A 20,957-nucleotide genomic window follows, 5' to 3' on the forward strand; every position below is an offset into this window, starting at 1 on the left:
TGGCTCTACCCTTCATTCGATCTTCTGCGAAGCCTAACATTTCAGCAGGATAATGCAGGACCGCATGTTGCAGGTCCTGTCAGGGGCTTTCTGGATACAGAAAATGTTCGACAGCTGCCCTGGCCAGCACATTCTCCAGATCTCTCACCAATTGAAAACGTCTGGGCAATGGTGGCCGAGCAACTGGCTCGTCACAAGACGCCAGTCACTACTCTTGATGAACTGTGGTATCGTGTTGAAATTGCATGGGTAGCTGTACCTGTACACGCCATCGAAACTGTGTTTGACTCAATGCCCAGGCGTATCAAGGCCGTTATTACAGCCACAGGTGGTTGTTCTGGGTTCTGATTTCTCAGGATCTATGCACCCAAATTGCGTGAAAATGTAATCACATGTCAGTGCTAGTATAATATATTTGTCCAATGAATACCCGTTTATCATCTGCATTTCTTGTTGGTGTAGCAATTTTAATGGCCAGTAGTGTAATAAGTACATAACGTTCAACTAACGAAGCGAAAGCGGACAAGGAAAAAAACTTTGCTACAAACTCCAAAAAGTTCTTTTACATGTCGGGAAAATGTTCTCCCACACAATAGATTCACGCGTAGACAGATAAAATCACTGGGTTCAAACGCGGGACCTTTGACGAGACGACCTCACGCTCTACCAACAAACACTCACGCAAGATCTGTAAAATACTTACAGATACGTTTTTCCTTTGTTCCGTCGTTCTGGTGTCACTTTTAATTACCGTTTATGCATGTTCTACTGGAGAACAGCATATATCACGAACTAAATCGATGTTTTGGTTGATACTCTATTGACATACAACGTTTGGTACCGATATGAACATCTAACATCTGGAAGTTTAGGTGTGAGACATTCCAACAGTCGAATCAACTTAAGGAAATCGCTGACATTTGGCAGAGGTTTTGAAAGCTTTCAGCTTCTAAGTGCAGAATACCTGTAGCCGAGAACAATAGCCGGCTATTGGGCTATGAAGAGCCGTTGCCATAAAGAGGTTTACAAAATCGTGTTGTAGACACGAGAAGCAGCTGCTTTCAGCGTAAAGAAACTGTCTTGTAAATTCACAGTGGCTGAAGACATGGAAATGAATTTGTTTCGATCTTACACTAAAAACACAGTTCATTCTTTATTTTCTTTCCTAATAGAGTATTAGCAAAATGAATACCCGGGCAATGGCGGGTTTGTCAGCAAGTAGGTTATAAATTTAAGCACTAGAAAGTATTTTCTGATGGTATTTATATGGACTGTAGCCTTGTGTGGAAGCGAATTGTGGACTGTAAGCAGTTGAAACGTGGGGAGAACAGAAGCTTTTCAACTATGGTACAGAAGAATGTCTAAGATTAGGTGAATGGATCGGATGCGGAGGTACCGAATCTAACTAGAAAGAAAACAAACTTACGGTGCAACTTGAGTGAAATAAGATTCAAATGACTCTGAGCACTATGGGACTTAACATCTGAGGTCATCAGTTCCCTAGAACTCAGAACTACTTAAACATAGCTAAACTAAGGACATCACACACATCCATGCCCCTAGGCAGGATTCGAAACTGTGACCGTAGCAGCAGCGCGGTTCTGGACTGAAGCGCCTAGAACCTCTCGGCCACAGAGGCCGGCCTGAAAAAAGGGATCAGTTGACAAGATACATCTTGTGGGGTCCGCAAATCGTTAAGTATTTTAAACATTTTCGGAAGGTGACTATTAACAGCGGTCTGGCAATGTATAAAATGCATGTTTGATCATCAGCTGCTTTTTTATTTAAATGCTAAACGTCGACCGGTTTCAGTCACAGACCATCATCACGAATTCTATTCAAAGATTCAAATTCATGATTGAAAACGGTTTGTAACAGATACCTTTAGATAAAAAACGTAACTGATCGTCAAAGATGCATTTAATATGTCAAGTGTTGATTACTGTATGTGTTAAATGTATGCATTTCTGTACAAGAAATCACCCGGGACACTGTTGGGTGGATGTTCCATCGAGGGCATGACTGCTTTTAAAGCCAGGCAATAATTCATTGCGAAATTTACACATATGTCTAAATGATGCTGATTAGACTTCGAGAGCATTAGCCTTAACGCAAACTACACACGAAATTATTTTGCAGCTGTTGACGTCCGTTCGCGCCATCTCTTCCACGCGCGGGCAGGTAGTTAGTTTCACGAGTGCACGTCAGGTGGCAGCACCAAGCAGCGACTGCATTCAATATTCCCACCGGCGCCAGTCTGTTGTTCGCTCTCGAAGTGTGCGGCGCGTTTTCGACTGGAAACGTTCGGATAGCGAAACCCCGCAAAAGCAACGACTGAAAACGCCAAACAAAGGTTGCCTCCGACGACTAATCACGTAAGCTAACACAATATTAACATTCCCCTTGATTAAAATTGATATCCAAGTGCAGCAAATCGTATTTCATTGTTTCATACACAGTGAGTAACGTTAATATTCGGACACTACGAGATTTATATTTTGTATCATCATAACTTTGTTCTCAATAAAACAACCGAGAAACATAACCAAGTAACTACATGACTTGTAAATAACAGCATGAGCTTTATTAATATAACATATGAAACTTCTTTTTAGTACGATTTAAATACAACTCGGTCCCGTTATCACGTTACGTTAATCCTCGGACATTTTTCAGAACTAATTAATTCAAGACAATTTTTTGTGAAAATGTGTTTCAATATCTTGTAGGGCAGTCATTTTGTTGTATCACTTCTTTCAAACGCTGCGTTGCTAATGATCTTTTTCAAACAGTCAATACAGAGACGATCGTATTCTTTTAATCGACCCCTCAAAGTTTCTTTGGAAGGTACTAGTGCTTTTCTGTTACGCCGCTGTAATTCTCCACACACATCCTCTGAAGGGTTGAGATCTGGCGATTAAGGTGGTGATTGTAGGACTTCCGATCAATCGTACTACAAATATCTCTGCACAATGCGAGCCTTACGTTTCACGTCGTGGTCATGGTAAAACATGAATGTGTTTGATATCCCGATTTTTCTTTTTTCTTTCTTTTTTTTTAGTATATACACATAGGCGTATTTGTGCATAACACTGTCGATGGACAGTAATTTGTCCGGTCCAGATGTGGATACACATTCACAGACGGTTTCTACCTAGGCACTCTTCCATTGTAGGCACTATTTTTCAATGCTCTACGAATCATTTGACGATGTATTTTTGTTTCGAAGCTCACTTGCTGATCTGGTTGCACTAAGTGTAGGAACCTTCTTTAGTTTTCGTGTTAGATTCCTCTTGTTACGTGCACCAAACTTTTTTTGATTAGCCCTTCGAGGAGTAGAGACAATACGGTTCTCGTTGTTGAATCGTTTGACATTTGCCACAGATCTTTTACTTTTACTTTTTGTCTGTATGATTTACCTTTTACATTATGAAAAATCACAAGTTGTCCTATAGCAATACTGATATTAATTGTGCGTGATATTGTATTGTCTAGACAGTCGATTGTAAATAAACACTGTCTTCTAACTCAGGGGCATAAAACTTGGCGAAAACAACCTAAACTAGTGCTACACTATCAACTGTGCGAATATTAAAGTAAGGTGAAAATAGAAAAGTGTGTTATTTAAGCCGCGTTATTTAACAAATGTTGTAAGTTGTATAAGAGTGAGTATTGTTCATACTGTTACTCACTTCACATCTACCGGTACCTTAATGTAATAGTTGATTATTTTTTATTTTTGTTTTGTTAAGAATAAAGATATTATACTACAAAGCAAAACTCAGATCCACCGCGTTTACCTGCGGTTCCAAAACCGAATTTCGTAAGCTGATTTCTCAATACACTTCAGAATCGATTCTGGAAATCCGCTCCTAGTTGCCAGTTTTCCAATTCCGCAATCGATTTTCGCCCTCATGTAAACACAAACGGTTTTGAAGTGTGCTTGGGCTGCAGATTTCGTCTTGTTTTGAAAAATTTCCGGCGAATACGGACGGAGTGGCTTTTTGTACAGTGAAGGAAAAGTTGCAATATTAAACTGAAGCTGTTTACACCTCGTCTAATTGAAGCGAAAGAGCGATTATGTTGACTGAATGAGGAACTGTAACAGCTGCTTCTCAGGTGCCATATCCAACTGGGCTAGCAAATACGCTTCAGACCTTAACAACAGCGGAAAACGGTTTCCGAAATTCGGTTTTCGTCTTTCGGAAGTTGTGTCCTAATATTAGCGTTCCTCACTGGATCTTCTGTCGACCCTTACCCGAAAATTAATTCCTCATCTATAATTTGCAAAACACTGAAGTGTACGGCAGTTATAAGGGTACAACGGCAAGGATGGAGCGCAGGAAGAATGATTTTTAAATGCCTCTGTGAATGTTGTAATTTGAGCAAAGTATCCATTACGATGTCCGCACCTCGTGGTTTTGCGGTAGCGTTCTCGCGTCCCGCCCAAGGGGTCCTTGGTTCGATTCCGGGTGGGGTCAGGGATTTTCCCTGCCTCGAGATGACTGGGTGCTGCTGTGTCATCATCATCATTCATCTCCGTTACGGTCGGAGGAAGGCAATGGCAAACTGCCTCCGCTAGAACCTTGCCTAGTCGGCGGTGCGAATCTGCCGCATCGTCCCCTACGCTCCTCGGAGTATGAGACCTCTTCATCCATCATCCACCGTAAAACCTACGATAGCGATACGCAGGTTTTTGTTAGTATCTTTATTACTAAACCGCTACTCCGGAAGCCAGTAGCATTTGTACATTGTCTTTCAAACCGTTTCTTCTTTCTTTTCTTTTTTCTGTGACTGGTTTGTTGTGGCCCGCAATGAATTAATCTGTGCCGATCTCTTCATCGCAGTACAGAACTTGCGATCTACGTTCTTAATTATTTGCTGGAGGTATCACAGTCTCTGTCTTTCTCTCTTCATTTATTGTTTTTATCTTTTGCAGGTCCCTCCGCCACTATGGCAATTATTCCCTGTCCTACCATGCTGTCCCTTCATCTAGACAGTGTTACACACACATTCCTTTCCTCGCCGGTTCTCCCGAGAACCTCCTTACTCCTTCTCTTATCGGACCACCAAATTTTCAACATTGTTCTGTAGCGCCACATCTCAAATGTATCGATTCCCTTCTCATCCGGTTTTCCCACAGTCTTTGTATCGTTACCATACAATGCTGCCCCAAACGTACATTTTCAGAATTTCTTCCTCAAATTAAGGATTATGTTTGATACTAGTAAACTTCTCTTGGCCAGGAATGTCGTTTTTGCCAGTGCCAGTCTGCTTTTTGTTCTCCTTGTTGCGTCTGTCATAGGTTAATTTGATGCCTAGGTAGCAGAATTCCTTAACTTCATGTACTTTGTGATCATCAATACTGATGTTAAGTTTTTCGCAGTTCTTCTTTCTGCTACTTCTCTTTACTCTCAATCCATATCCTGTACTCATTAGACTGTTCATTCCATTCAGCAGATCCTGCAGTTGTTCTTCTCTGACGACAGCAATTTCATCAACGAATCTTGTCGTTAGTATTTTTTTTACCCTGAATTTTAATTCCGCTCTTGAACCGTCCATTTGGGCGAAAGACTATATCCCTGTCGTGCATCCCTTTTAATCCGAGCACTTCGTTCTTGGTCATCCACTCATATTTTTCCCTCTTGGCTCTTGTACATATTATACGTTACCCATCTTTCTCTATAGCTAACCCATATTCTTCTCAGAATTTCGAACGTCTTACACCATTTGACATTGTCGAACGCTTTTTCCAGGTCGAAAAATCCTGTGACTGTGTCTTGATTTTTCTTCAGTCTTGCTTCCAGGGACAACAAACATATGATTTTCAATGTATCACATAATTATTGGCCGAATTAAAAAACTTAAATGCGGTCATATTTACCTAATTAAAAGATGTAATCTTATGTTAAAAGTTTACACGGTAACACAATTACTATAATTAGAATCTGTGTCTTGAGACAGCATAAGAGACCTCCCGCACATACCCAGGTTAGTATTCGAGAATTCGAGCATTTAACGACTTCCACCGAACTTTACATATCATTTCAAACCTTTACAAAAACGTTTTCTCGCTGAGACCCTGCAGAAAATTCTGGCATGGCGTTATAATTAATTACTTATTTACTGCCGACTGTGTTCGTGACACTTTGCAGACAGCACCCATGTATACCACTGAATGTACTGCAAAATTGTATTATTGTACGACACACAGCTCAAGATGTGCCCAACTGTAAATACAAGCCTCAGAGCAGGTCTGAATGACGCCAGTAATGTACTTTTTCTGGTGGCCGACAAAAACGCATGAAACCTTGAGCCGTATCACAATTTAAAAGATCTCTGTCAAAGATGTCATCAGCTTTCTTCAACCAAACTAGTTCACTGGAGCTATTACACGATCGTAAAACCATTTGTAGTGGTTGGTTGGGAGTAGAATACGAACAACCAATCGCAAGTACGACAACATATGTCGGTGGCGAGCGCATTGCGTGAAAAGAAAGAGAAGCATAAACGCCTTTGTGTGAAACCGATGGGTTCCCCCAGAATTTGCTTCGTGAGCTACAGAGGGAGGACATACAGAGCAACGTAACATTGTTGAAAACGGACGAACAGACATTTCAATTTGCTCTAATAAAAGTGTTTGCATACACATTACTCATTTAAAATGGCATTTCTTAATTTCTTTCATCATAATCGATGTTTTTGGAAAGCCTGCACCTGCCCCAGTCACGATGTAAAAAATGAAACATACACTCCTGGAAATGGAAAAAAGAACACATTGACACCGGTGTGTCAGACCCACCATACTTGCTCCGGACACTGCGAGAGGGCTGTACAAGCAATGATCACACGCACGGCACAGCGGACACACCAGGAACCGCGGTGTTGGCCGTCGAATGGCGCTAGCTGCGCAGCATTTGTGCACCGCCGCCGTCAGTGTCAGCCAGTTTGCCGTGGCATACGGAGCTCCATCGCAGTCTTTAACACTGGTAGCATGCCGCGACAGCGTGGACGTGAACCGTATGTGCAGTTGACGGACTTTGAGCGAGGGCGTGTAGTGGGCATGCGGGAGGCCGGGTGGACGTACCGCCGAATTGCTCAACACGTGGGGCGTGAGGTCTCCACAGTACATCGATGTTGTCGCCAGTGGTCGGCGGAAGGTGCACGTGCCCGTCGACCTGGGACCGGACCGCAGCGACGCACGGATGCACGCCAAGACCGTAGGATCCTACGCAGTGCCGTAGGGGACCGCACCGCCACTTCCCAGCAAATTAGGGACACTGTTTCTCCTGGGGTATCGGCGAGGACCATTCGCAACCGTCTCCATGAAGCTGGGCTACGGTCCCGCACACCGTTAGGCCGTCTTCCGCTCACGCCCCAACATCGTGCAGCCCCCCTCCAGTGGTGTCGCGACAGGCGTGAATGGAGGGACGAATGGAGACGCGTCGTCTTCAGCGATGAGAGTCGCTTCTGGCTTGGTGCCAATGATGGTCGTATGCGTGTTTGGCGCCGTGCAGGTGAGCGCCACAATCAGGACTGCATACGACCGAGGCACACAGGGCCAACACCCGGCATCATGGTGTGGGGAGCGATCTCCTACACTGGCCGTACACCACTGGTGATCGTCGAGGGGACACTGAATAGTGCACGGTACATCCAAACCGTCATCGAACCCATCGTTCTACCATTCCTAGACCGGCAAGGGAACTTGCTGTTCCAACAGGACAATGCACGTCCGCATGTATCCCGTGCCACCCAACGTGCTCTAGAAGGTGTAAGTCAACTACCCTGGCCAGCAAGATCTCCGGATCTGTCCCCCATTGAGCATGTTTGGGACTGGATGAAGCGTCGTCTCACGCGGTCTGCACGTCCAGCACGAACGCTGGTCCAACTGAGGCGCCAGGTAGAAATGGCATGGCAAGCCGTTCCACAGGACTACATCCAGCATCTCTACGATCGTCTCCATGGGAGAATAGCAGCCTGCATTGCTGCGAAAGGTGGATATACACTGTACTAGTGCCGACATTGTGCATTCTCTGTTGCCTGTGTCTATGTGCCTGTGGTTCTGTCAGTGTGATCATGTGATGTATCTGACCCCAGGAATGTGTCAATAAAGTTTCTCCTTCCTGGGACAATGAATTCACGGTGTTCTTATTTCAATTTCCAGGAGTGTAGTACTAGCTACAAATTTTTTCATGTTTAATATGACGCGCTTTGGCAATTTATTCTCATTATCAAGAGTAAATGTAGTGTTTGAATGTGTGTTTCTCTGCATGTCTTGCCCCGCAGTTGTGTCTTTATGGTTTATACTGCAATGGGAGAGATTTCTTTTGTCCGATTTTTCGAAACGTCAGTTGATGATGAGAATAAATTATCGTAAAGCATAGAGCATATCGTGAAAAAATATGTAACTGGTCAATTGTCTCATTAATTAAAACATGAACTCTACTTCTGCTATAGATTGTTTCGTGCTTCGGCTATTTCAGCTTGCAATATAGTACTCAAATCCCACACTGCACCATTTTACGCATTATTCCAGAAACTATATGAATCACGTAAGGAGGAATTTATGAATGTTAAGTTGGGTTATTTAGAGTACAAATAAATAAATTTAATTCATTGATGGCCGGTCGCTGTGGCCGAGCGGTTCTAGGCGCTTCAGTCCCGAACCGCGCTGCTGTTACGGTCGCAGGTTCGAATCCTTCCTCTGGCATGAATGTGTGTGATGTCCTTAGGTTAGTTAAGTTTAAGTAGTTCTAAGTTCTACGGGACTGATGACTTCAGATGTTACGTCTCATAGTGCTTACAGCCATTTGAACCATTTGAATTCATTGAAGTACTCTTGAACAGACTCGACCTTTCACATCTTCATCTCCTTCCACATCCTTCCTTTTTATACGTAAGCTTAACATCATCCACAGTGCAGCCACTTCGGATCCAGCTTATTGCTCATTTTTGTAAGATTCCAGCCGCTTATTACGGTTTTTGTTACGAATAATTTCTTGTCCTTCATACTTTGCAATGGTCACTTTGGTGGCAGCCACGCACCAAATATACTTCGTCATTCTATAGCTTCAGTGCACTGAAGCAAGCGAAGCGACATGAGTGCAGTGGCTAACTTTGATCAAAGATCTTTGCTAAAAGTTTCCCTGCTACATTGTCAAAGGTTTGGCCAAAGGGCTGTGATATTTATCATTGGCCACGAATACTACATTGCTGACATAAGACAGACATACGACCATGTCTGTATTTATCATTGACCACGGCTCAAGAGATGCGACGTCATAAACATTGACACGCGTGAGAAAGTACCTTTTACTTAAAACCGAGCACAAGTGACCCAGTGCACAGTCATCCAGTGTGTCATATTGAGTGCACTTACAGTCAGTCGGAGTTACTTTGTATCACTTTTTACCATTTTTTGAAAATACTGCACACAATATCAAGAACACGTCACAACAGACATTGTAACATTTTACATCTGTAGTAATTGAGTGCTTGGAAAAGTGAAAATGTATATTAACTGTGCTGTAGTAGAATAAAATTTCAATTTTGCTTCTGGTACAAAATTACACTGGCATTCAGGAAGACTTTAGAACAGTCTTAAAAAATAAAGAACTTTTCCTGTATCTAATGTTCTGGGTAAATTTAGATCGTACCAAAAGGAAATCAGGTGTTAATAAGAAGTAAAAACAAATAGTGTTAATTCAGTTACTGCACGCTTACTTTGAATTATCAAGATATTTGTATCCACCTGGTATTGTTGAACTTAAATCACTGTCGTCAGAAGCTCTCCTCACAGTCAAAGCAATTAAAGGATAATCACAAGCCTAAGAGGTTTTAGGAAGTTGGAAATAAATCTGATATGCTAACTAGAAATCAAAGAGGTAATAAAATAGTTACTTTTAGTAGAAAACAAAGCAAGTAGGTGGAACAACAGCCAACTGAAACGAATGTGGTGAGTGGTATAAAGACACCCTGACAAGTAAAAAGTTACCCTGACTGGTTGTACCGATTCCCAACAGACTGTAAGTGGAATTTCAGATCTCCGCTAAACTTTTTCTCTCTTACTTGTGTAAAATCGAATATTTAACACATAAACTCATTTGTAATCTAATGTTTGAGGCTGTCTTATACATGGGAGATCTATTCTTTAAAGAACCAGGGGATTACCTGTATTCCTATGTTCCTCACGTAAAGGTTGTCAGTAGGTTTTCGGAAAACAGCTCGCCCCTATCTTTAAGAATCTACCAATTCATTTTTCTCAGCATCACAATGACTCTCCCCCATGAGTCAAACCAGCTTTTGAACAATAGTGTTGCTCTTCTCTGTATACTTTCAGCATTACCTATCAGTCCTATTTGATACGACTTCCACAATCTTGAGCATTATTCCAAGGTGAGACGTACAAGTATTTCGTGAGGGATCTTTGTAGATCGATTCCATTTTCGTAGTATCTTGCTACTGAACCGAAGTCGTCTACTGGTTTAGCTGCGACTGATCCTATCTGATTCTTCTGTTACATATCTCCGATAAAATTTCCATGAAGTAATAAGTGCTTTGGACAAGGGATCGCAGACTGATTCCCGATTTCCAGACATCTTTTCATTTCGTTCCTCACAAACGGTTTCTAATCAGATTCTTTGCCTATGGAACAGTTGTGCAACAGGACTTGTGATTTCATGTCAGAAAAGTCAGGTTTTGTGGTAATTGACGAAAAGTTATGGAATAAAACAGAAGTGATATCTGACCTTCCCCAAGGAAGTGTTAAAGTTCTTTGCTGTTCCTAATCTTTATAAATGGTGTAGGAGGCAATCTGAGCAGCTGCATCAAGTTGACTTTAGATGATGGTATCATTTACTGTGTAGAAAAGGCACCAGAAGATCAAAAGCAAAATGATTTAGACAACATTTCTGTATGGTGTGAAAAGTGGCAATTGACCTAAATAACGAAAAGTGTGAGGTGGTCCAGGCGAGTGATAACAGAAATCCGTTAAATTTCGGTTACACGAAAAATCACACGACTCTAAAGGCTTTTAATTCATTTAACTACGTAGGAAAAACCCTTACGAGCAACTGCAATTGGATCACTCAGATGATGTTGTGGGGAAAGCAAATCAAAGTCTGCGGTTTTATTGCAGAACACTTAGTAAATGCAACAGGCGTACTGAAGAGACTGCCTACACTACACTTGTCCGTCGTCTGTTAGAGCATTGCTGTGCCGTATGGGATCCTTATCATATAGAATTAACAGAGGACAACAAAAAAGTTCAAAGACGGGCAGCTCGTTCTGTGGTATGGCGAAAGTGGGGAGAGAGAGTCACCCGTAAGAAACGCGAGTTGAGGTGGCAATCACTAAAACAAGGGCGTTTTTCGTCGGAGAGATCTTTTCACTTTCTCCTCCAAACACGAAACGACCTACATACGGAAAAATGATCATCTTACTAATTTGAGATAAATCAGAGCCTTCACGGAAAAATCTAACAAAGGAGAGGTTCCGAGGGGTATTGTTGACTTTTGAAACAATCTGGTGATGTAGGTTAGCCGGCCGCGGTGATCTCGCGGTTCTAGGCGCGCAGTCCGGAAACGTGCGACCGCTACGGTCGCAGGTTCGAATCCTGCCTCGGGCATGGATGTGTGTGATGTCCTTAGGTTAGTTAGGTTTAAGTAGTTCTAAGTTCTAGGGGACTAATGACCACAGCAGTTGAGTCCCATAGTGCTCGGAGCCATTTTTTGGTGATGTAGGTTAAGAACCCACGTATCACATCCTGCAGCCATTCACTCTCGTTGGTCCTCATTTGCAAGTAATTGAGGAATAAAAGTTCAGAATTATATGTGACAATCAATAGCGTCAAGAAAGTCTCTCTAAACGGTGTGGTTATGTGGTGCAATGGGTGCGATGTTTCTTATGTAGGAGACACTGGGTTCCAATCTCGCCAGGTGCCGTAAGTTTGTTTTATTTTTAAATCTTAATCGAAATGATTTTGGTCACCATTTTTGTTCAGTTACTTGACTTAAATGTGATTTTCTATTTCCATTCCTTCGTCAGATCATTTTAAACATAATATCAACTTCTTTGTTTGCTCTCAGTTTTCTTCCGATCATTCTTTTTCTACTTGCAATCTTTGTTCATGTGTTTTGATTAATTTTATGTATTAATTTCGTTTTCTTTTCGTCATCTTCTTGTTTCGAATGGGTCTACTTGGGACCACGCTTGTGCAACTGTTAGGCTTTGATCTTTGCCGAATACTGTCCGCAGCTCGTGGTCTAGTGCCTAGCGTTGCTAGGGTCCCTGGATCGATTCCGGACCGGGTTGTGGACTGGGTGTTTGTGTTGTCCTCATCATTTCATCGTAATCATCATCATTCGTGACAGTGGCTAGAATGAACAGTGTAAAAATTGGACTGTGTAAAATTTGGGAATTTGTACGGGTGCTGATGACTGCGCAGTTGAGAGTGCCACAAACCAAACATCACCATCACCTAGTACTATCGCATGCTCTGCCGATGTGACTCCTTCCTTTCTTCTGTCCAGGAGATACCTTCCCTTCGGGGCTTCTCCTGAAATCCTCAGACTTCCTTCAGAGTACATCTCACAGACTGTCTGTTCTGGAGATCAGTTATTACCAGTTCCTTAATGTCCTTTTCAGTTTCGGTCAGCCAAGTGGTGCGAACCTTCTTGTTTTGCCAGAAGGTGAATACACAGTTGGTCAAACTGTTTGGAGACAATCTTGCAACACGGCTACAGAAAGCTACCCTTCTTTTCCTTGCACAGCCAGAGAACCTCTCGATATGTTCGTAGAGCTCCGAGCTATATCCATCTTCTTCTACTGGGTCTAGGATCATCCTTAGGATTCTCCTCTGTCTGACTTCCAATTTCTCCATCAGACCTCTCCGGGTCATGAAAAGACATTCCATGGCATACAGGGCTCCTGGTCGTATGACTGATGTGTAGTGCTTAAGTTTCAGGCTGTGTGACAGGCATTTTTTGTTGAAGGTGTTCATAGTCAGTCGACAGGCTACTTCCAACTTGTTGACTCTCATGGGTTATGACGCTTTTTTGATAAGTTGGGTTCAATCCATTCGCCGAGATACTTAAAATTCTCAGTCCTTTTGATGTTTCCCTGGTCAAGTAACATCTCTCTGTTAGCTTCTTTGATGATGGTGAAGCTCTGTTTTCTCCAGCGACACTTGAAGACCCACTTTGGCTGTCTGTTTTCTCAGGCAATTTACCGACATTGTTGCCATTTCAAGAGAATCAGCAATAAGTGTCATGTCATCTTGAAAAAGCCTGGCAATCTACAATCTGTTGTTCATTCATACAGCACAAGTAGACACCACTCTGAACAGCCGAATTGGTCGATTCCTTGGGCCATTCTCTCACAACTTTTTCAAGGACACAGTTGAAGAGAAGTGGATAGAGTCCATCCTCTTGTCTCACTCCAGTTTTTATCTCGAAACTTTTTGAGATCTCACCTCTAAATTTGACCTTGGAATGGGTGTTGACAAGGTTTCTGGAATGAGTCTGCGGGTTTTGTTGTCTAGTCCTAGTTCCTGGAGTATTTTGTTAAGCGTTTCTCTATCAACAGCGTCCTAGGCCTTCTTGAGATCAACAAAGGTGACAACCACTTTGCAGTTTCTCGTCTTTGAGTATGCCAGTGCAGTTTTAAGGTTGAGGATCTGTTCAGCGCAGGATCTGGTTTTCCTTAAGCCTCCCTGACATTCTCCCAGTTGACTGTCCAGTTGATCTTCTGCCCCTTGTTACCGGAACAAGAGAAATTCCATGGTAGTTGTTCACATCAGTAAAATCTCCCTTTTTGTGAAGCGGATGGATCAGAGCCGTGTTCCAGTGAGGTGGTAATCTCTATTTTCCAGGTGTCCTGGATGATCTTGGTGAGCTTGCCCACAGCATTGCTTTCAGCACATTTCCAGAGTTCAGCAATGATAGAGTCCTCTCCAGCTGCCTTATTATTCATGAGAAGTTGAGTGATTTGTCGAACTTATTCCAATGAAGGAAGCATTGACTCCAGGTTTGCGGTGGTTTGTTTGTAGTCGAAGTCTTCGCTGGGTGGATCACAGTTGAGTATGTTTTTAAAGTACTGTGCTAAGAGGTGGCAATTGTCCTTGTCGTTAGAAACCAGTTTGCCCTGAGAGTCTCTGAAATGCAGGTTTGGCGGATTGTATTTTCTGAGTATCTGCTTGAAGGTTCTGTCGAAATCACTGGAGTTATTCTTAGCGAAGCTCTCTTCGTTTGGGGTAGTTGGTTTTGTGTGAAGGTCCATTAGGTTCCTCTTATTATCTTAACTGTAAGCCTTCTTTATTCCAAAACTTTGTCCCAAGTGTTCTTGGTTTTCTTACAATTCCAGTTCCAGCAGTTTGCGTTGTCACAGTCTTCGTTCCACCACGGATGCTTCCTTCTTCTCGTGGGGGGGGGGGGGGGGGGCGGGAGGAGGGGGGGGCGAGTTCATTAGCTGTCTTCACAAGAGTCTCCTTCAGCTGGTTCCAGATGTTGAAATCTGTACTGTTCAGTCTCTGGCTAACTTCTTGCCTATTCTTAAGCCGCTCTACGTCAATTCTTACTATCTTGTAGGTTCTGTGTACTCTAGTGTTTCTTGGCTGGAGTCTTCATTTTGATCTTCGAGAGATAGTGGTCTGAGTCACGATTGGCACTTCTTAATATCTTCACGTTTTGTATTTCCTTTTGAGATTTTCTTGAAATGGCCACATGATCTGTATGGAATTCACCTAAGTTGGTGTTAGGTGAAATCCAAGTCTTCTGTTTCCTTGGCAGATGTTTGAAGGCTGTACACTTCATGACCAACTCAAAAGTCTTACACAGATCCACCAATCGTTTCACATTGCGGTTGGTGCTCATATGTGCCGGACAGTTATACATTATATTTCTGTACTTTTTCTCTCTTACCACTTGTGCATTGAAGTCACCAAGCAGTAACACGGTGTTTGTCTGTGGAACTTTAGAGGGAATATTTTATAAGCCTTTCCATAATTTGTCAGTTCTGTCTGGATTGCGTCTGTTGTCCTGAATGGTTGGGGCATGTGCATTGACTACATTGTAACCCTTGTTAGCGCACATGAGGGAGAGGATAGATACGTGGCTGCTTAGGGAGGTGAGGTCAATCACTAAATCCAGTATCTTGTGACTGACTACAAATCCTGTACCTGAGTGGGGTATATTCTTCATTACCCGCTGATTCACTTTTCCTTTGAGGATTCTGCGCCCTTGGAACTCGAAGGCATGATAATCTGTGAATCTGGTTTCCTGTACTGCTGTCACTACTATGTTGTATTGTGTTAGTAGATTGGTCAGATGTTTTAATTTACCCACTATGAACAGTTTACGTCGAGTTATTTCGGGATGCTCCAACTCATCCTCAAAGCATGTTGGTGCAGACTCCCCAGAATCCGAAGGTCCGCTGACGTCACCTTGGTTGACGGTGGATTGGTTACCACCTGAGGTAGTGCGTTAAGTGAAATTTCCCTCCATGCTCAGTTGCAGATTATTCTTCGTGGCACAGTGGCGAGACACTGTTCAAGAAACTACCAAGGTTTTTAGCTTGAGAGGCTTATTATTTGTGGTTGTGATGCATAGACAGGTTGCCTTCACTACAGCTTCTTTTGTTTTGTCACCTTGTTTTTTCGTCCACAATATTGCGTTTATTATACCTGTTTCTCTTTTTTTTTAATGGCGTTATACTTGTAAATCCTTCTTTCATTAAAATCTTCATCTGCGTTATTGTGTACATAAAGAAACAGGTATTTAGGTGATGTTTTAAGTGACTGTACAATGATTATTACGGTTTTTCAAACCACTGCACAGTCAATATAAAAAGATTATTTGGATTTCGGTTTTTTAACTTATTTCTAGATTTGCAGAATTATTCTAATACTCCTGAACAAAGACGATATCGGGTCTCAAATGTAAAGGAACAAAATTTTCGGACATATTCTTATTTCTTGGATTTAATAGCTGATAAAGAGTGCGTAACTTATAACACGCAGAGTTATACTTCATTGCGGTTGAAAATACCTCTTTAAAATTTCTTCATCGACCTCCTATGGGTGCGTGCAAACATTACTATTTTTAACAGAATCTTCCGTCGATTCTTGGTAGAACAACATTGTAATAAATGAAAAACACCAGTTTGCTTTTGTTCTACAATATTTTTCATTTATTATTTCATTTATTATTACTGTTTTTATATTAGTGGTCAATAATTTTGCAAGTTCTTGCTTATCAGCGAGAATTGAGGTGCGTTATTATGCAGACTTCTTGGTATAAATTTTCATGTAATTGATCGTAATGCAGTACATTGCTTGGAAGCCGGAGTCGTCATATTAGATACCCCAAAATATCAGCATACGATTGCGCCTTGTTATTAATTTTTGACATGTGCATTAGCACGTCCATTACATATAAAATCGGTTATCTGGCCTTAAATGTATATTTGATCCTCTAATTCGACGCATTTCGCCTCGCTAATGTAACTTTCTTTTTATTATACGTTTCGAATAATAAATAAGACGGAATGTAATGTGAAAAGGATGCTTTCGTAATGTAGCATTTTCCCTAATATGGACTGACGAAAGTGATATGCGGTTTATGTCGTCTTCACAAAAATGCTGAGAACATATTTTGTTATTCAAAATATCCACGGGTGTACTGCCGGTCTACAGTGTCCAACGGGCGCAATATTTCGGCGATCGTACATGTCGCCATCATCAGGTGAACTGACGGACTGAGCTCCTGTGAACGTGCCGGTACGGAGGTCCGTACGCTATAGCTGCTCAGAGGGAACTGGGTTCGGTCGAGGCGGCTGCCGATTTAAATACCCTCCGCCCGCGGCGCACTCCCTCCGCCGTCCGCTCCCCGCGTCACGGTCGCGCGATGGAACAGATTGCGACGGCGTCTGAGATGACGTCGGTGTGTTGGCTCTGTCCGCCGTGGTCGTCACAACTATACGTTTGCTCGATTTACTCTTGATTAACCCGATCGCTGGTTCCCAAGCCTTGCTAAGATTATAGCCACAGTCACGGTTTATGAGGTCGTCATTGGTGCGAATTTCGATGGCCTCTCTAACAACGCTGTCCCAGTATCTCGACGTCTGTACCAGAAATCTCGTGCGTTCATACTCCATAGCGTGATTTTCCGACAAACGATGTTCAGCGACCGCCGACTTGCTCGGATACATCAGTCGAGTGTGCCTCTGGTGTTCACGGCATCGATCCTCGACGGTACGCATCGTCTGACCAATATACGACTTGCCACATTGACACGGAATCTGGTACACGCCGGCCTTCCTCAAACCGAGGTCATCTTTGGCACTCCCCACCAGTGCACGAGTTTTGTTTGGAGGACAAAACACAGTTCCGACCCGGTGTTTCTTCAAAATGCGGGCGATTTTCCCCGAGAGTGCGCCTGTATATGGAATAAACGCACTGCCTAACTCCTCCCTCGTGATTTCATCCATCTCCACAGGTTGTGCTGTAGTGGTTGGGCGGAGAGCACGTTGAATCTGCCACTCTGAGTGCCCATTTTTTCGAAATACTGTTCTCAGATGTTCCAATTCCTGGGGTAGACTCTCTGCGTCAGAGATAGTGCGCGCCCTATGTACTAGAGTTTTAAGTACCCCATTCCTCTGTGAAGGGTGGTGGCAGCTGTCTGCGTGCAAATACAGATCATGTGTGCGTTGTCTTCCGGTACACCCCATGACCTAGGGTGCCGTCAGCCCTTCTCTTGACCAAGACGTCAAGGAAAGGTAATTTACCCTCCGTTTCAGTCTCCATAGTGAATTTGATGTTGGGGTGCATATGTTCCACCGCGCGACCGTGGCGCGGGACGCGGACAACGGAGGGAGCGAGCCGCGGGCGGAGGGTATTTAAATCGGCCGCCGCCGCGACCGAACCCTGTTCCCTCTGCGCAGCCATAGCGTACGGATCTCCGTGCCGCCACGTTCACAGGAGCTCAGTCCGTCAGTTCACCTGATGATGGCGACATGTATGATCGCCGAAATATTGTGCCCGTTGGACACTATAGACCGGCAGTACACCCGTGGATATTTTGATTATCAAATACGCCGGGAGAAACTCAAGAATCACATATTTTGTTATGTTTGCTCAGTTTTCACAGCTTTCACCCAGACACTTTTTCGAGTTGGACTGACTTGAAAAACTAAAGTGAAATGACAGGAATAAAACCATTACTGTAGACCAAAATTCATTTATGTAAAAGAACTTATCACATGAAACGTCCAGTGAGGAATGGTTCACGTGATAAAATACAAGAAGTCAGATTACGAGTCACCGAGCGAGGTGGCGCAGTGGTTAGCCCACTGGACTCTCCTGCGGGAGGACGATGGATCAAACACGCGTCCAGCCATTCTGCTTTAGGTTTTCCCTGATTTCCCTAAATCGGTCCAGGCAAATGTCGGGATGGTTCTCTTGAATCGGCACGGCCGACTTCCTTCCCCTCCTTGACACAGTCCCGAGCTCTTGCTCCGTCTCTAATGACCTCGATGTCGACGGGACATTAAAAGCAATCTTCCTTCCTTAACCACGACTGAAACGTGATTCCTTTACACTTCAGACTATCATCAGAATAGTTAGTACACACGTAAACGAAGCAAGCTGACTTTTTTTATGAAAACATTGCCACCAGAAGCTAATGTTTGCCAGCAACTGACATGGTGGTCGTCGGCTTCAAGTCTGTGACTTTACAACTCTCATTATACCTCCATGTGGTCTCCTAAATATGCTTCATATTGGATTAGTTATACGCCTTGAGGCAAACTGAAATTAACTGGCTCTGACTTTAAAATATTTTGAATTAAGTCCCAAAAAAATGGTTCAAATGGCTCTGAACACTATGGGACTCAACATCTTAGGTCATAAGTCCCCTAGAACTTAGAACTACTTAAACTTAACGAACCTAAGCACATCACACACACCCATGCCCGAGGCAGGATTCGAACCTGCGACCGTAGCAGTCCCGCGGTTCCAGACTGCAGCGCCAGAACCGCACGGCCACCGCGGCCGGCAATGAAGTCCCATGAAATTCTTTTTTCTGTTGCTCTTCAATAAAGTTTATACCGCTTTTTAAAATGCTTATCACTCGGTTAAAACAATACTTCGTCGACCTCTATCAAGGATCATAGACGGTAGCACTTTTGCATTCTCTATAAACTACATTGTTCCAATCACTTAATTTTCTTTTTTTTTGTAAATCAGCACTCATCATTTAAATAATCGTGAGGGCACGCATGGAGATAAAGTTTGTCAGTGCTGTTTATCTTATAAATCTACAAAAGCAAAAATATTTTTATCTTGGTAACTATACTTCAACGCAAATAATAGGCCATGTATTTAAAAACCACAGTTCCAGATATTACATGTATATTGACCGTGAAGTGACTATGGCATTAGATTGACATTAAAATTTTACAGATTTATTTATTCTTTCGTTGTTATAAACAGTTGTAGCCGTAGACCACAAATAACATACACCGCACACGCACCAATCTCTGCGATGTTGACGTTTGAAAGTAACATCTGGGGCAACACGCTAAACTCGTTACAAAATGGTTCAAATGGCTCTGAGCACTATGGGACTTAACTTCTGAGGTCATCAGTCCCCTAGAACTAAGAACTACTTAAACCTAACTAACCTAAGGACATCACACACATCCATGACCGAGGCAGGGTTCGAACCTGCGACAGTAGCGGTCGCGTAAACTCGTTACAGCAAGCCGAATCTCTGTCATTATGCGCTATGTGAAGTGGAGCTGATAGTTTTCCTCATTTATACCTGAAGTCAAGCATTGATTTTAATATGACTTGTTTTATTGTTATTATGCGTCATGTACTCGGACCAGTTAACCTAATGTTTCCGAAATTCCTAATTTAATGTGATGGTTATCGTTATTACACGTGACCATTTGAAAAGTATTGACAGTTCTTTTTACAAATGGCAGAATTTTGTTGCACTGCCAATCTTAATTCAACGCTTCCACGGAAGCAGAAGACAAAACAAACTATCGCTATGGCCGGCAGAATTAGTTTCTGACGGTTCCTAAACAATATGTATGACATGCTTTATTCCGCTTTTATAAGAAATGAAATCTGTTATGTCCATAATGTCCGTTTTTCTTATAATACGCGTTTATATTTTATGACTTATGCCTAATCCAGTAAGGATACCAAAACAATGGTATAGAACATTGTAGAGAATTTGTGGAGTGAGGTAGATATTAACTTTGTGTCATTTTGAAACTTTAGTCTTTCTGCGAGTTTTAGATCAAGATTCATTATGAAACGTCCCCTTAGAAAAATTATGAACTATGGTGCTGGTAAACTTCTACGTTATTTGATACAAAGACAGCTCAGTAAAACTGAACGTACTCGAACAGTTCTCTCTTTACTTATTCTGATCATCACTAAACTGACACACAATACTTTTTTTTTACCAGAACGCAATCTGACTTTCAATAATCCCCACAAAAGAATGGCCATCACTAACAATAACCTATACCTTTCATGAATCACTTACCTCACAAAAATCTTCGTTACTCGAACTACTGCAATACAGCGAGCGCCAATACTACCAGCTAAATAAAAGATTCTAACTACTGAAGGCACTAACTACTGATGGCCATAGTTAGCAAATGAAAGATGTATTTACCTTATATATATATATCAGTTCATGACATCCATCTTTACAAATTTACTTTTACTGGCGGACGCACGTCCAGATCGTCCGCTTATAGCAACCTCTCAAAAACTCCGGCATCTCTCTCCCCACGTCCACCACTGCTGGCGGCTCACCTCCAACTGCCCAACGCTACGCGCTGTTCACATCCAACTGCCCAACACTACACGAGCGAATGTTCTAACAATGAGTCTAACCAGCCAGACTTCACACAACACAGTCAGTGATTTTCATACA

At 42.6% G+C, this 20,957-nt stretch overlaps 1 long non-coding RNA gene across 1 annotated transcript in view; it reads left to right on the forward strand.

Annotated features, from left to right (window-relative positions):
• The first annotated feature begins 2,264 nt into the window (after positions 1 to 2,264).
• Positions 2,265 to 20,957, forward strand: part of LOC126424976 (uncharacterized) — a 305,892-nt gene continuing 287,199 nt past the window's right edge. The window contains exon 1 of the long non-coding RNA XR_007576239.1: positions 2,265 to 2,375. This is a non-coding gene — a long non-coding RNA (uncharacterized LOC126424976). The remainder of the gene's footprint in view (positions 2,376 to 20,957) is intronic.

The sequence above is a fragment of the Schistocerca serialis genome, chromosome 10 (genome assembly GCF_023864345.2).
Source record: "Schistocerca serialis cubense isolate TAMUIC-IGC-003099 chromosome 10, iqSchSeri2.2, whole genome shotgun sequence".
Classification (NCBI taxonomy): Eukaryota; Metazoa; Arthropoda; class Insecta; order Orthoptera; family Acrididae; genus Schistocerca; species Schistocerca serialis.